Genomic DNA, 15,166 nt, shown 5'->3' with positions numbered 1-15,166 from the left:
AAATTCTACTCCCCCATCATCTTTTTTTTTTTTTTCCATTTCTCTTTTGTGTGTCACTCTTTCATGTGAGACCCGTTCCCAGGATGCAGCAGCAGCTGGAACAATAGGCAGTGTTCCTGGGAGCAGCGTTGCTGTGCCCTGGTGTTTGACTGGGAGCCTTTTAAAAGCATTAGCTAATTACTCCTCTCGGTGTCACTGCCTCCCTGCTTTCAGCCTAAGATCCTGGCAGCGTGTCATTTGCCCAAGGCCACAAAGTTATTGGATGGCAGGGGTTTCTAGGTCCAAGGGTGAGTTTCCTTCCCTCAATGACAGTGATTGCAGGCTGCTTGTGAAGGATTTGTGGCCAGAATATAAGGAGAACTCAGGGAGTCTTGAGCTTGCTAGCAGCCCAGCATTAGCCCCAGGGGAGCTCCCTATGAAAAGCCAGGTTCACATCTGTCCTGGCAGCTGGAACTCTGCAGCACTTCTCAAATCTCTAAAAGACACATCACACTGTTCTGAGGGCAGTAATCCAATTGAGGGCAGCAGCCACAGACTGCTGTCCTCACAGAGCAGGAATATCCTGGGAGTACTGAATGTCACACAGTTAATTATATTAGCTAAACCTAGCTTCCTGCATCTGTCAGCACCTCAAAGGTAAGACAGCTGTAAAATATTAGCACTATATTGTCTTTGTACATTCAGAAAAAAGGCAAAGAGGAAAAAAAGTAAAACCACCAGAAATCCTTCCCAGGAAAAAACCCAACCCCAGAGTTACTGGGGTTTCTGTTCTATTTTTGACACTGGTACTGACCTAGAAATGGAGAAAGAACCTGATCTGATGTTTAGATACTAGATGAATCTTTCTGAGCTGGCAGTTAGACAAAGGGAGATTTGAGATGGTGATGAATGATGGAGAAGATGTAACTGCAAGGTTTCAGTTTTACAGTTTGAATGTGGTGCTACAGAGCATACACACACAGCCTGGGACTCAACAAAAGGTCCTGTTATTTATTTTTGCAGGGGTGACTTTTTTGAACCTAAGAGCTGACAAAGGGGTAACAGAAGTTTAATAGCCAGCCCAAGATAGTTCCACTACCTGCACTAGGAGATGGTACCAAAATTACTGGGAGCTACTCCAGGTCCATGAGCACAAAAAAATCTGTTTTGTTCTTATAATAATAGAATCCCAGAAAGGTTGTGGTTGGAAGTGACCTAGAAGTTCCAACCCCATACCATGGGTAGGGACACCTTCTACTAGACCAGGCTGCTCAGGGCCCCATCCAGCCTGGCCTTGAACACTTCCAGGGATGGGGCAGCCACAGCTTCTCTGGACAACCTATTCCCAGGTCATTGCTGTGAGATCCTGTCCTTTGGCCTAGGTTACAAAGAGGTCGTGCTCTGTTCTGAGGGCTGAAAACACTCAGTGTGCTGATACAAGAGAGGTGACCAGTCAGGTAAGTGGTGTCCTCAGCTTGTAATGAACTGTGATGGAAAAGGGGAGTTCAGGATTGGAAAAACTTCTGTCTACCACCCTGCATTAGCATCTGCTTGCAGAGGCCAGTTTTGGGGGTATATTACCTTCCAGAACAGGGGGGCTGGATAACAGAGTTCAGTTTTATTCTTTTTGGAGTCAGTTCCCTCCACTTACGTTCTTCTTCCAGGAGGCAGAATTTACCTACACACAACATGAAATAAATCTCTTCAGCTTAGGCTTTCCATCACATTTCAGGGAGCAAGTGCTCCTGTGGGAGCTATGGAAGATAGTTAAGGCCTACTTTATTCCTGTTGCTCCTCAAAGCAAATTTCAAGATGCAAATGGGAAGTAAGCTAAACCAGATTTGGATTTACAATGCAGATATTATTAGGGTCTAAGTCCCTTTGAGATGATTGACAGTTTGAGATGTCCACAACACAGCTTGTACATCTGCAGTGAGGTCATTTGGGCTATGCACAAATGGCTTTGACCAGAACTGCTCATTTTCATAAAATAATGCAGACTTTATGTTACACTGTGGCAAGAGTCTGATCAGGTGTCCCACCATCACATAGAAATAACCCCACAGGAGTCATTCATCATTTCTGTGACAATTTATTGGAGCACCCACTTGTTATTGTCAGCAGTGACAATAATGATGATGATGGAGAATCTGAGCACAACCTAGAAAAATGCATATTTGTATTTATGAGAAACATTGCTTTTGCTTCACTTCTGCCAGCCAGTCTGTCTCCCCTCAGGAGTCAGTGTAGGTCAGATGAGTGAGGAATGAGATGCCTTTGATTCATAACTCAGGATAACATTTGAGAAGTTTCTGGAATATTTTTACACATGAGCGGCAACTTCTCATGAGAGTTTGGTTTCAGGGAATGAAACAGCAGTTACAGAGAGAGAAAATGGGAATGTGAGGGAGAGAAATATTGTGTATATGTCTTCCATTTCCTCTTTAGACTGTAATTTTCTCCTTCTTTCTCCTTTGCAGTCAAAAAATAAAATGTGAATTTAGTGGCAGGTGAGAGTATAGAGATGTTACAGACACAGCATAGGCTTAGTCATACTCTTCTGCTGCACATATCTTCTTTGAACTGCACTTAACCATGTGAAGGATTTACATTCAGACAAGCAGAGGAAAGCTCCAGAATAACACAGTTTATAGGCATTGCAAATAAAGTAAACCCAGCTTCCATTTGGCAGAAGAAGGCCATTTTCAGACACATGTAATGATACTAGAAGCATTTCTAGTGTAAGTACATTCTTGATGTGAAAGTCTGACCATTTTTCTCACTCACATATCCTAAAAATCCCACCTGGTTGTTTTTCATGGTTGTTTTTCATCTCTATTCCCAATTTAAGGGTCGGGATTTTTCTGTGACTTGGGCAATGCTTCAGGGTGTGCATGGAATATGTCATGTACAGGCAAACAGCAACCTGCAGGGGAACAATTCTCCTAATGATGGATGTAACAGTTCAGGCAGCATCTGAAATCATAACAAGTAGATAAAATGCTTGCTGTAATCAGTGGAATGGGGAAGTTAAAGAAGCGCTGAGCATGAATGGTGTGAAGACTTGGCACAAGCTTAGTACATTAAGGGACTTGGACTCTGATGTAGTTCCTGGTGTAAATTTGGAGCTGTACTTGGTGATTTGTAATGAGAAAAAATTTCTGTTGAATGTAATTCAAGTCTGATAGCAAAATGATTCTGAAGATGATTGCAGACATAGGCTAGAGCTTAGAAGTTGTCAGGGATATAGAAGTCCTGTCACTATCAAAGCAGGCCTGAATTCCCATATGCCATTTTACCCGTCTCCTCCCACAGAAGTATTTCCACTTCCTACGGGATGAAGCATTTTGCTGTTTCTGCAACATATTTATTTTTAAGTTTTGTCCCTGCCCAGGGCTCTCTCTTCAGCACTGAAATAATGTCTGTCCAGGAGACCAGCCAGAAACCAACCAGGACCATTCAATATTCCAGTGACTTAATGTCCGGAATCTGCAACAGCTTTTCTGGTACCTTTCAATTGTCAGGCAAGGCCATAAATGCCACCCTATAATAAGTGTAATTCAGCATCTCTGTTGCAAAGACCTCAGAGAAATGGCAATTTCTTTTTCAACATGTTGGAAGTAAATGCACAAAACCTGCTGTACACTATTCAATCGTGATACTCAGATAATAAAATAAGCAAGCTAGGGAAATTTAGTGCAGAAGCAAAGACCTCTAGGCAAAAATGTAATATAATACAGAAAAGATATAACTCAATTGGAAATAGCCAGCTGGCACTAATGGCTCATTCGTTTAGACTCATATTTCTGGGCTGTCTGGCTTTTGGTGAGATGGAAGCAAGGAAAATCACGCCTGCCTGCCAACAGCTATCAATAAAAGCACTATTAAGCAGAGCCCTGCAGCTCAGGGGCCACTCCGAACTACCTCAATAACTGTGAATGGTTTGAGGATAGGTCAAGAGGAAGAGATGGTGAAGAACCCAAGCTTTGTCTTCTCATCAGTTTCCTGTGGTACTGAGGTTTGGATAGTGTGCTGGGGGTGGGAATACACCACACCTCACTACACACGGCCACGACAGAGCGCTCTGCTTTGCACACAGCAGAGGCCTTGTCTGTGGCAAGCCTGAACCCACTAAACTGCCTTTTAGGCCCCTTGCTGGGCCTGACAGCATAGCTTGGAATGACAATGTCAAATCCAGAGCCTTTAGATTTGCTGGAGGAAGGGTGAGAGCTGTGGGAAGCAGTGGGCACTTAGCATCTGGCTGGGAATGGGCTCTAGCACAGGAGTGTGACCCATCTGTCTGGGCATTGCCATTTTGGGATGGAATGCATCCTGCCTGTCTTCCTCCCTCCCCTCTGGGCCTCCTGGACACAGAAACTGGTTTGACTCCTTGATGAGGAACACAGGCTTGGTTTCAATGTCCTACTCCACCTGCTGTGATCAAGCCCAGGCCCCATTCATATGCTTGTATTATCCCTTCTTTCCATTGTTTGCCCTCTGTTTTGTCATCATTCTGCCTCACTTACTTTGCCTCAGTATCCTCCTGAATGAATAATGTGATGACTTTTTCCTGGATGATCCTAGTTGTAGTATATCCATAGCCACACTTGGTACTTCTGATACTGTTACCTTGAGGAAATAATAATAATAATAATGATGATGATGATGATGATGATGATGGCAACAGCAGTGACAATGCTATTATTACAGAGTGCCTAGGAAAGGGTGGCTGACTGGTTTTGCTGGCAGGTATCCATGGCCCAATGGTTATAGCTGTACACAGGGAGCAGCAGGGCCAGAGGAATTAAGTCACTGAATGTCAGAGTGAATGACCCAAAGCTCTTGGAAGGAAAACACAAGAGAGTGAATATGTCCTGTGGCACCAGTTAGAAATGACTCATAAAGAACCATACACGATACATGAATTTTGGGTTAAAAAGGACCTTAAGGTTCATCTAGTCTAACCCCTCTGCCGTGTGTAAGGACACCTCCCACTATCTCAAGTTGCTCCAAGCTTTGTCTAACCTGGCCTTGAACACTTCCAGGGATGGGGCAGCCGCAGCTTCTCTGGGCAGCCTGTGCCAGGACCTCCCCACCTTCACAGGGAACAATTTCTTCCTCATATCCAATCTAAATCTGTTCTCTGTCCATTTGAAGCCATTCCCCCTTGTCCTGTCACTCCATGTCCCTGCCAAAAGCCCTTCTCCAGCTTTCTTGTAGCTGCTTAGCTGCAGTGACTTCACATGTATGGCTTTTTTCATTATTTTTTATTATTCTCCTTTACCGTTCCAAAGAGTAAACCACACCTGGAGCTGAGTTATTATAGAAGGGTCTGGGTTGGTTCTCTAAAGGTGGTTTAGTCCTGGACATTGGACTGTTAGGTAAGGTGCCAGGTGTTCCTCATTTCCCATCAGGAGAGAGCACAGCTCCCTCATTTCTCTGAGGGTGATTGGAGAAAGGTGGTCACCCATTCTGTGGGATTTGCTTTGTACTCCTGTGAGAAGAAACTTTGAGGAATTTGCTGTGGAATTTGGGACGCTTGAGCCTTGGTGAGAAGGAGCAGATTTTCCTGTGAGTGCTCTACAAACCGTGAGACTAGGCCTCAGTGGCCTCATTGTACATTGTGTGGGGATATGGTGCAGCAAAGAGCAGTTTGGGGGACTGGGATGGGTGGGAAAAGGCTGCCAGAAGCTGATGAAGGAAGCCCCATGAAAGCTTTTTGAAAAGGTCACATTCTGCTGATCTTAGCTCCTGGTAGGAAAGCAGGCCTTGGGGGAGGCCTCATGTGTGAGGGGGCTGAGGGGTCCCTCGTGTGTGAGGAGTTTGGGGGCTCTTGTGTGTGAGGGGGGGGCTCTCATGAGGGTTTGGGGGGCTCTCATGTGTGAGGGGGCTAAGTGGGGGGGGCATTGCACATGAGGGGTTTGGGGGGGCTCCCATGTGTTAGGGGGCCCTCACCTGTGAGGGGGCTGAGGGAGGTCTTGGGCACGAGGGCTTTGGGGGGCCCTCGCATGTGAGGGCTTTGGGGTGGGCCCTCACCCATGAGGGGGCTGAGGGGGCTCTTGTGTGTGAGGGGTTTGGGGATCCTGTGTGTGTGAGGGGGCTTTGGGGGGGGTGGGCGCGTTGCACTTGAGGGGTTTGAGGAGCTCCTGTGTGTGAGGGGGCTTTGGGGGGCTCCCCTGTGCAAGGAGGCTCTTGGGCATGAGGGCTTTAGGGTGGGGCCTTCCCCATGAGGGGGCTCTCGAGCACGAGGGGTTTGGGGAGCCTTTGTGTTTGAGGAGGGCTTGGGCCCTCATGCATGGGGTTGGTGCCTTGTGTCTTACACAGCAAAGAAAAGAACCTGGAGGTGATCTGCCAGTAAATGTGGCTTGGATTTTTTGCTTTTTTTTTTTGCTCCTTGTGTGGAGGAGGCTTTAATTTTAAAAGTGTGGTTTCTGCATGGAAAATGGAGTATCAGTTTGCCAGGGGAGCTTCCACCTGTGTTGGTACACAGCTGCTCTTGATATTCAATTGGAGCACATGAGCCTTTGTTTAAATAATGTTTCATATTTTGGGAACTTAGAAGTATGCACAAGTCACAGTGTGAGAGCAGTTTAGTTAAATGTGCTGCTTTATTTTCACTGACTTGGAGTTAAGTTGTCCTTTTGTGGCAAAGGTACTGCTGCTCACGATCCTTTTTTATGAAAATATTGTTTATGAGAGTAATGAATTTTTGTCTTACTGGGAATTTTACTGGATGTGTGCCAGGACTTTAATGTTGATGGGTTTTTTGTATGTTCAGCTCTGTCCACACCTTGATAAAATTAACAGAGCTGTTGGAGTTTTTTTGTGGTTTTTAAAAGGTGCTGATTAGACTAAGTGTTTGTAGAGCTTAAAGAAATTATGTAAATGTTCTGGTTGCTGTTGATTATTTCCATGTGTTCTTGTTCATCCTGGCCACACTAGAAGGAAATAAGAGCATGAAAAATCTTTCTTTGTTATCACAGTAGTGGCTTACTCTTTATGGAAAATAGCTTTCTACATTAACTTCTGTTTTCTCACAATTTTTAATGGATTGATAAGTGCTGAAATACTTAATGGTATTGGAATGATTATAGAAGTGTGCTGTTTTATGTGAGGTTCACTTAAAACATCTCTCTACTAGCAATGGTATGTCATTCACTGCTATTCTGGTACCACTGTGGAGAGACTGAGCCCCAATTTAGCTCTGACTGAGGTTTTTAACTCATTTTCTCAGATGTGCATGTGACTGAGGTGTGCTTACATGGGTTTCATTGTTTGAACAAATATTTGTTCTACCAGTAAACTTAAAGTGCTGGATTGTGGCCTGTTAAAATCCTTGTGCAAGAAGCAGATGAACCATGTTGCAGTTTCCACCACTGAAGTGCTGTGGGAGTTGTGTTTCTCCCTCCATCTGATAAGTAAGTAAAAATATGTTGTGGTTCACATTATGTTTGCCTAATTTCAGCCTTGTAACTGAGAAGAATCTCATATTGTTAAATGATTCATAGACTGTAAGAAAAATGATAATAAGTTATTTGTTAAAAGTTAATGTTAAGCTGTAATCGTGGAGTTTTCACATGTTGGGGATTGTATCCCTTCCCTTTTCTGATTTAATTTCAAATGCTTTGTTTGATAAGAGTCTTGAAATACCAACTGAAAAAAATATGATACTGGTTTTTTAGTTGTATTGATTAGTTAGCTGTTCTGATTTTGTTCTAACAAACTCAAAGAAACTAAAAATGTTATTAGAATTGTTGTGATGACCTTGTACTGGAGATGTGATTATCATGGACTGCAGAGATGTGTGAGGAAAAAGGGGCATTTGACTGAATATCAGTTGAATTTGTACCAGCAAAAGCTGTAGTTATGTAATGCTTGATTTTGCTGGGTTTTTGATGAATTTCTCTGTTTCCATGAAAGATAGATAGCTTTGTGGAAAACGAAATTAATAACTCTGTTCTTTGTCTCCACTGACAATTAGCCTGTAATGTGTATTGCAAAGGGAGAAGTATCAAATCTGTGCAACAGTAAGCTGGTCCACAAACTTTAACTGCAAATGGTTTCTGTGTATTTCTGTTTATGTAACTCTGTATAAGTGCTGTTACTGCTGGAGAAAGGCACAGACAAAGTCTTTGGAATGTATTTTAACGTTACAATCAATGAGGATTTTCTATACAGCATCTCTAAGTCCTGTTTCCCAGGACAGTTGGTGAAACAGTTTAACTGCAGCAGTTTTGGATTGGTATAAAACTTTCTGAAGGGTCAGGTTGGGCTGAGCGCCCAGCCTGTGCCTTACCTTTACAACCTTCTCTGAGTTTGGTCAGCTAAAGCAGAAATAGGAGGGCCAAAACTGTTCACCTTTTCCCCTTTTTTATTTCTTTTAAATGTTCTTTGTTGACCAGAGAACATATCTGTGTGACTATAAATGTATTTTAAAAGGAGAAAACTTCTGGGGAGCTTTGGAGACTAGGAAGAAAATACTAGAAATTTTTAAAAACCCCAAAACTATTGCACAAAAACCTAAACCCCAGAGGGTTTGCAGCCAGTGGTTCTAGACAGATTAGAGCACAGAGTCCTCATGTTCTGGGGCTGCAACCCTGAGAATCAGGTGAAGGGTGGGAACATGGGAGCACTCTGAGTATAAATAAATGCATATGTTGTTTAAATTCTAAAATTTAGAATAAGGGATGGGTAGTTTTTTGCCAATAGAGGAGGACTTGACTGCCTTGTCAAAGAAAAACTTGTGGCAGCATTATTGGGGTTTTTTTGTATGAAATAGTGATGGTTTGCTGCACTCTAGTGGTGTTCAATAGGAGTCTTGTGCAAGTCTCCAAGTTCTGCTCAGAGAAAGTTGAGGGGTTATTTCTGTCTGGCCTCACAAATGGTCAGCCAGCTCTTTTAAGCTGTATTTTAGTGGTTGGTTTTCTTCTAGCACTGGAGATAGTCATAGAAACAGGTACTTTCAGATGCTCCTTGTGTGTTTGGGATGACTGGGTGAGGAGGGATTGGGGATTTTGTCCTTACTGCTAGTTGTGACTTAGATCAATACTCAGTGTTATCAGCCCAGTCCTTCTGATTAGCACCAGTGGCTTTTCATTGTACAGCTTACACTGTTGGTGCATGATAAAAAGGGACTGACTCACTATTTGCATTATTTCAAGGAATACTCATTTAGGGGTGTGGGATTCATATTTGTTTAGATCTCCTGCTCTTCAGCCTGATATTGTGCAACTCGGAGTTCAGGCAGCATCACCTGGAGGTGGGAGGACTGGGTGCAGCCTGTGTCATTACCTGGAATGGTCAGCTGGAAAGATTGTACCAGCAACTCGGGGCTATCCGCGGGAGGGCAGCACCACAGGGTTACAATAGTCCGTCTGGGTTTTTACACTCCGCTCCAGGCACTGTCCTCACCCAGCCATCCCACACCTTTCCCGCAGTGCTGGGGGGAGTGCACATGGGAATGAGCGCTTCCAGAACACGGCCACGCTTCCTCCTGCCGGCAGACTTACCTTAAACTTCCGAAGCAACTGCTCTGTCACTTGTCTGCTCCTCATCTGGCTGTGGATCCTTATTTTGGTTTCTGACCCAAAAGCCGGAGTGAAAACTGATGTCTGGGAACAGGAACAGCCAAGCCTAACATTTCCTACCTCGTGGTCGTAGAAGTGGCCATTGATAGAGAACCTGTGAGTTTCCACTTCTGTCCTGGTGCTGGTGGGGAGCTCGGTCCTCCTGCGCGCGGCCGCGGCATCGCTGCTGCTGCGGGGCACGGTGGCACAGCCGAGCTCCTGCTCCCTCTGGACCTGACAGTGCGACTTCCATAGCATGGATAACCTGGGCAGAAGAGAACCACGCGTCCTGTGCAGCTGCCAGCACCCCCAGAGGAGGGAGGCTCTCAGGGAAGGGCTTCATTTACTGTTTACTATTTATTATTTTTGGGGGGGTGGAGCAGGAAAGGAACGAGGCAGAGGCATACGATGAAGAATAGGCTGCTTGCAGGGGTTGCAGTTTGCTGATTTGCTCCCTTGGGAATGATTTCTTGGATGAAAGTGTTATGAACAAAAATTCAGTTGATTTTTTTCTGTGAGAAAAAGGTTACCACTACTGCTGGGCTGCTGCCTGTGTTATGGTAATTACGGGTCGTTGTTGTTAATGGTTGTTTTTGTATTAGTAAAGGCCCTGGCTGGGGCGAGGTAATGGCCCTTCTGAGACAGTAACGGGTGGGGACCTTCCCGAACAGTGAGGAGAAGAGACCTTGTGGGGGGGGGGGGGGGGGGGGGTGTTATGCAAAGTGACTCCAAGACCAGAATGCTGTGGGGGACTACGGCTCCAAACGCACGGAGAAAACCCCATAAACAACGAGCCAAATAAGAGTTGAGAGACTGGAGTGATGTCTGGACGTGAGGAGCCGAGTGCTGAGCCTGCAGAGATGCGGAGCACCTTCGGAGTCCCTCTTGCCCTGAGCAGGAGTCGTCCCGAAACCGGGAGCAGGCAGGAGGGAACAGAGGGAACTAACATCGGACGGGACCAGCAGGCCCTAAAGGCTCCCACGAGGACGTGATTCTCCAGCTCTGCCTCTTGTGGACAGAGCTGTGCTTATCCTCCTCCTGAGTCGCCCTGGGAGAGACGACGGGAGACTGCAGCTCCACCGAGCGGCCCAATCCTAAGCTGATCACTTTTAATAAAGGCATTAAAAAGTAGAAGTCGTCTCCTGGCCCTGTTTATTTCAAAAGCACAGCTCATCGCCACTGGCTGTTCACCAAGTCACCTGCAGAGCCCTAAGCAGCCCTAGGTAGGTGTTTCCCCAGCTTGCAGGGCGTGTGACACACAGCAAAGAGATTTCCCTTGGCTGGCAGGGAAGGGCTGATGTGTGTGAGAGGCCTTTTGCCCTGTCACAGAACACAGAATTTTTGGTTAACCTGAGAGCACCGACACTGACTTTTCTCGAGGTCTGGCTGCTCCTCAGTAGATTTCAGTGCCTCCCCACTGATGTGATGGAGGTCATCAAAGTCTCCCCAGTGAGTCATTCCCCTGAAAGACAAACAGAGTTACCATTGACTGCTCCTCAGTAACTCAGTGGCTGCATTTATCCTGTGCCCAGGGGTCATGTCATACATTCCTATCCCTGCTCAACATACAGACTTCAGCATGGTCATTTTAGTTCAAGTCATAACACAATCATATTAAAATACTGTATGACCAGGGGTCCCAAATGTAACACATCCAACGTAAAACCTGTTGAGTTGAACACCAACCAGGACACAACTTAAACAACTGGCAGTAATTCCTGATCTGTTTTACACAATATCCTGGATTCATCACACTCAGACTACCAGGCAGGCACACAAAACACACATGTTGTTGTTTAATAGTTACAGGACACAGGTCTGTTACACAGGTTGCACTTGTGCTGTCCAAACCAGCTGTGTAGGAAAGCAGGAAGTTCCATCCAGCCTTTCAGATGTCAATATTTCCATAAATCATTGCCTAAACTCTTCAGCATAAGGTCTTCATCCAGTTACTGCTCTGACTGAGAATAAACCAATTTGTAGTGCAATATTAAAAATAAATTTCATATGTGTATGTACATGTATATGTATACATAAGTATATATGTATTCCCAAGAATACTCAGCTACCCCCAATTTACATGCCAAACAAGATCTTGGTTGTATCTAGGCAGCTTCATGTCCTGGAAACAGGGACTGAGGCCTGGGTTTGGGGGGCAGCAGGCTCATTTGGCCAGTTTTAGGGTCCTGTAATAAATAAATCAGGCATTTTCTTTGGCTCAGAAATGAGGCAAGTCCCGCGTTGCTGGCAGTTGGAGCCAAGCCCATGTAGGCAGTCTCAGGGCTGTGAAACAGACTCCAGCCCTGTTTGGGGAGTGCGAGTGGGGGCTCATCCGGGCACTTTTAGGCTTTGACCAGAGGGCCCAAATCCTGTATTTAAAATCAGAGAGCCCAAATCCTGCGTTTGGGGGCTCAGGGCACACGCCAGACTGGTGAGATGCAGGGGAGCCGGGGGCGGAGCGGGACAGCCCCGGCTGCGGGGTGGGCTCGAGTGTGCAGAGTGGGACTGGGAGCATTTGCACTGCGGGAGTTGCTCCCCTTCCGTTCCTCTCCATGCCCCTCTGTCACCCAGATGCTGTTTGCAAGGAAAAAATTGAAATTATGCCACGGACAAAAGCATTGACAGCAGAACTGGATATACCTGGGCAGTGTGAGCAGTCTGTGGAAGTCAAATCAGTGACCACACAGAGGGATTTTAAATGGGATACTTGCAGCTTTCATTTCACAGGAACTCAAATTTTTTTGGCACCTCTTGCTTACATGTTTCCCTGTTGGAAGAGGTCAGTTGGTCTTTTTAATGACCAGATTAACCAGCACAGGGAAAAACAACCAGCATTCCCTGAACACCTCCATCACTTCCATATCCATCTGCAATCAGGGGCCGATGGACAGCAGCGTGCCCTGAACAGGCTCCGAGGTGGGACTGGATGATCCTTGAGGTCCAAACCAAACCGTTTTGGAGTTCCATGGACAGTTCCATGAGCTCTTCTCGAGTTTATTTCGCATCCTGTCCTTCCTTCTGCTCCCAGCAGATGGTGCCGCCGGCCTTCCAAAGAGATGGAAGGGTCCTGGGACACGGATCGGCCCTGCCGCTCACGGAGCCGTTTTTAAAACTAAAAGGACAATATTCTGCAATGAGTCCGTGATGAGGATTCCATGCTGATGTTCCACGGGGAATGGGGGAAGCGGAAAGCGATTCCCTGCAAGTCTCAGTTCCCCGCAAGTCTCACTTCCCTGCGATGTGGATATTTTGTTGCTTCCATGAGTAACACTTGTTCTTCTGAAGCTCGTTGGGTTCCAAAGTGAACTCGCCACCTTTTGGGCTTCCAGGCAGAGGGAATGTGAATATAGGGAAGTGATGGGGAGACAGAACTGCAGCAGTGTGTGTGTATGCAGGGAGAGCTGGGGTAGGAATTGTAGACAAAATCCTCTTACCTGGATGCAGGATCCTCTCTTGGTCTGATGTTTCTCTGTGGCTTTTTAGTGCTCCAGGCCCCCAGTCCAACATCCTGGATTCCGGGATTCCATCTGCTGCATCACACAGGGTAAAACTGCCCTCACTGCAGTGTCTGTGTGTGGCTGGAGCTTCTCAGCCTCCATGTACAGCACATGATGATGCCATACAGAGTTGTTATAACTCCACGCTGAGTTATGCTGGAAAAGAATTTGTTGGTTTCATTTGATATTGGGATATTTACTTGTTCTGTCAAATTTAAATGATTTGTTAAAGGATTAATTTTTAAACTGTGCCAGGAATCAAAAGGGGAGTGTAAAAATAGAGAATTTATTCTTATTAAGGAATGATTCCTACGTCCATGAAATCATTAGTTGGAAGCCTGTTCTCCTAGAATCTGTCCTTGGGATGCTGCTTTTCTTTCCAGAAAAACCTGATGCAGAGGCAGGTAAGGCAGAACCTGCCATTTCACCATTTCAGCTACAGGGGCCACCTGGTTACACCTGGGCCACACAGACTGTTGTTTTGTTTTTTTTTTTCCCTGAGTTCCTGATGTAAAAACTGGAATCTCTGGAGAGCCTGGACCTGAATGCTGGAGCTCAGCAAGTAGGAGCAGAGTCTGGGAGATGCCACTGTGCTGGGAGCACTCGGAGATCTGGGAGAATCTGGATTCTGACGGATGGGGGGTGGCAGGGGTGGCACCTGCAGAGGTAACTGTGACTTCCTGACCCTTGGAATGAGCTTCCCAAGGCCGAGGGATGCCTCAAGCAGAGCAGGGAGGCTCTGCAATGGAACATAGCCCAGAAACTCTTCCAGCCGGGCACCCCCGAAGCCCCGGGCTTGGCGCCTGGCTTTGGGCTGGGCTCTCGGCTCCCTCCTTCCTCCTGTCCCTCCTCCCTGCCTGAGGCAGGAGCCGCAGGGCTGCGGGAGCGGGGGCTGCAGCCTCGCCTCGCTGCTGCCTGCGGAGCCAGCGGCGGCGGCGGAGCGGAAAGCGGGGTAGGTACCCGGGGGGATCGGGGTGGGGCTGCCTTCCCACGGGCAGGGCTGCTCCTGCCTCCCTGCTGCAGCTGGGAGCTGGGGAAAACCGCGGGAGCTCGGCGAGCAACAGGTCTGTGTGTGAGAGAGAGAGAGCTGGAATGCTGCTGCCACTCCTGGAGGTGCCCTGGTTGGCAGGGGGGCACTACACTGCCTGCCCCGGGATCCCGGTGATGCCAGGGACCTGCCGGCTGGGAACAGCCCCCCTTGGGCTGCCCGGGGTGGGCCGGGCTGGGATAAGGAGCAGTTTGGGATGGGGATGGCAGCAGGTGCCGCTGAGCCTCTGCCTTTGGGGTTCCAGCCCCCGTATTGCAGGAGGGCCTGGGCTGGGAGCTGGAGCACTCTGCAGAGCTCCAGAATTTGGGAAAGAAGATCCTGGGGCTGTTTGTTTTGTTTTGATTTTTCTCAGTGATTAAGACAAGTTTTATTTTGCTCATTTTATGACAAGACATCATTTTATTTTGCTCTTCTATCAGTAGCAGGTACCTCCAGTAGGAGGAAAGTGTCTGGAGCTTGAAGTAGCTCATGTTAGCATTTAAATCTGAACTTGCCAGGGGCTGCAAAGTCTGAAATGCAGTGAGATCAGTTTGGGGTGTTTTGCTGGGAAAAGGGGTGTAAACAAGTGTAACTCTGAGCATTTCCTGAGGCTGGTAGGTAAGATGGCACCTCATCCCAAAAGAACAGATCTGTGCTGCTGGTTTTTTTTTCCAAAAGAAAATCCTACCAAGAAAAACTTCCTTGCAGTCCTTGCTGTTTGGACTGCTGTGGGTTGCAGCTGTCATTTACTGAGCAGAATTGGCTTCAATTGGAGTCAAACCAGGAGGTTTCCCAGGTAACCTCTCAGCGTGTCAAGTTCCTGACATCAATCAGAGGTACCTATCCATGTTATCCAGGTAAGGCTTAGACTTTGGTGTTAATTAAAATTGAGTCACCAAGGCAGCAGCAAATGGAAATTCAAGAGCACTAAAAGGATTCAAATCCTCAGAGCAGGTCACAGGAAAAAAAAAAAATCAATGATTACCTAAAATCCCTGTGTGGATGTGATGGTGATGTAAAGGGAGCAGTCAGAAGGTAGGAAGGTGCAGGGAGAGTTCTGCCCTTCCACAACCATCATCTTTCTGCAGAGGTGACAC

Source organism: Melospiza georgiana, chromosome 5 (assembly GCF_028018845.1).
Source record: "Melospiza georgiana isolate bMelGeo1 chromosome 5, bMelGeo1.pri, whole genome shotgun sequence".
Classification (NCBI taxonomy): domain Eukaryota; kingdom Metazoa; phylum Chordata; class Aves; order Passeriformes; family Passerellidae; genus Melospiza; species Melospiza georgiana.
The sequence above is the reverse complement of the archived record's forward strand: the minus strand, read 5'-3'. Positions refer to the sequence as shown.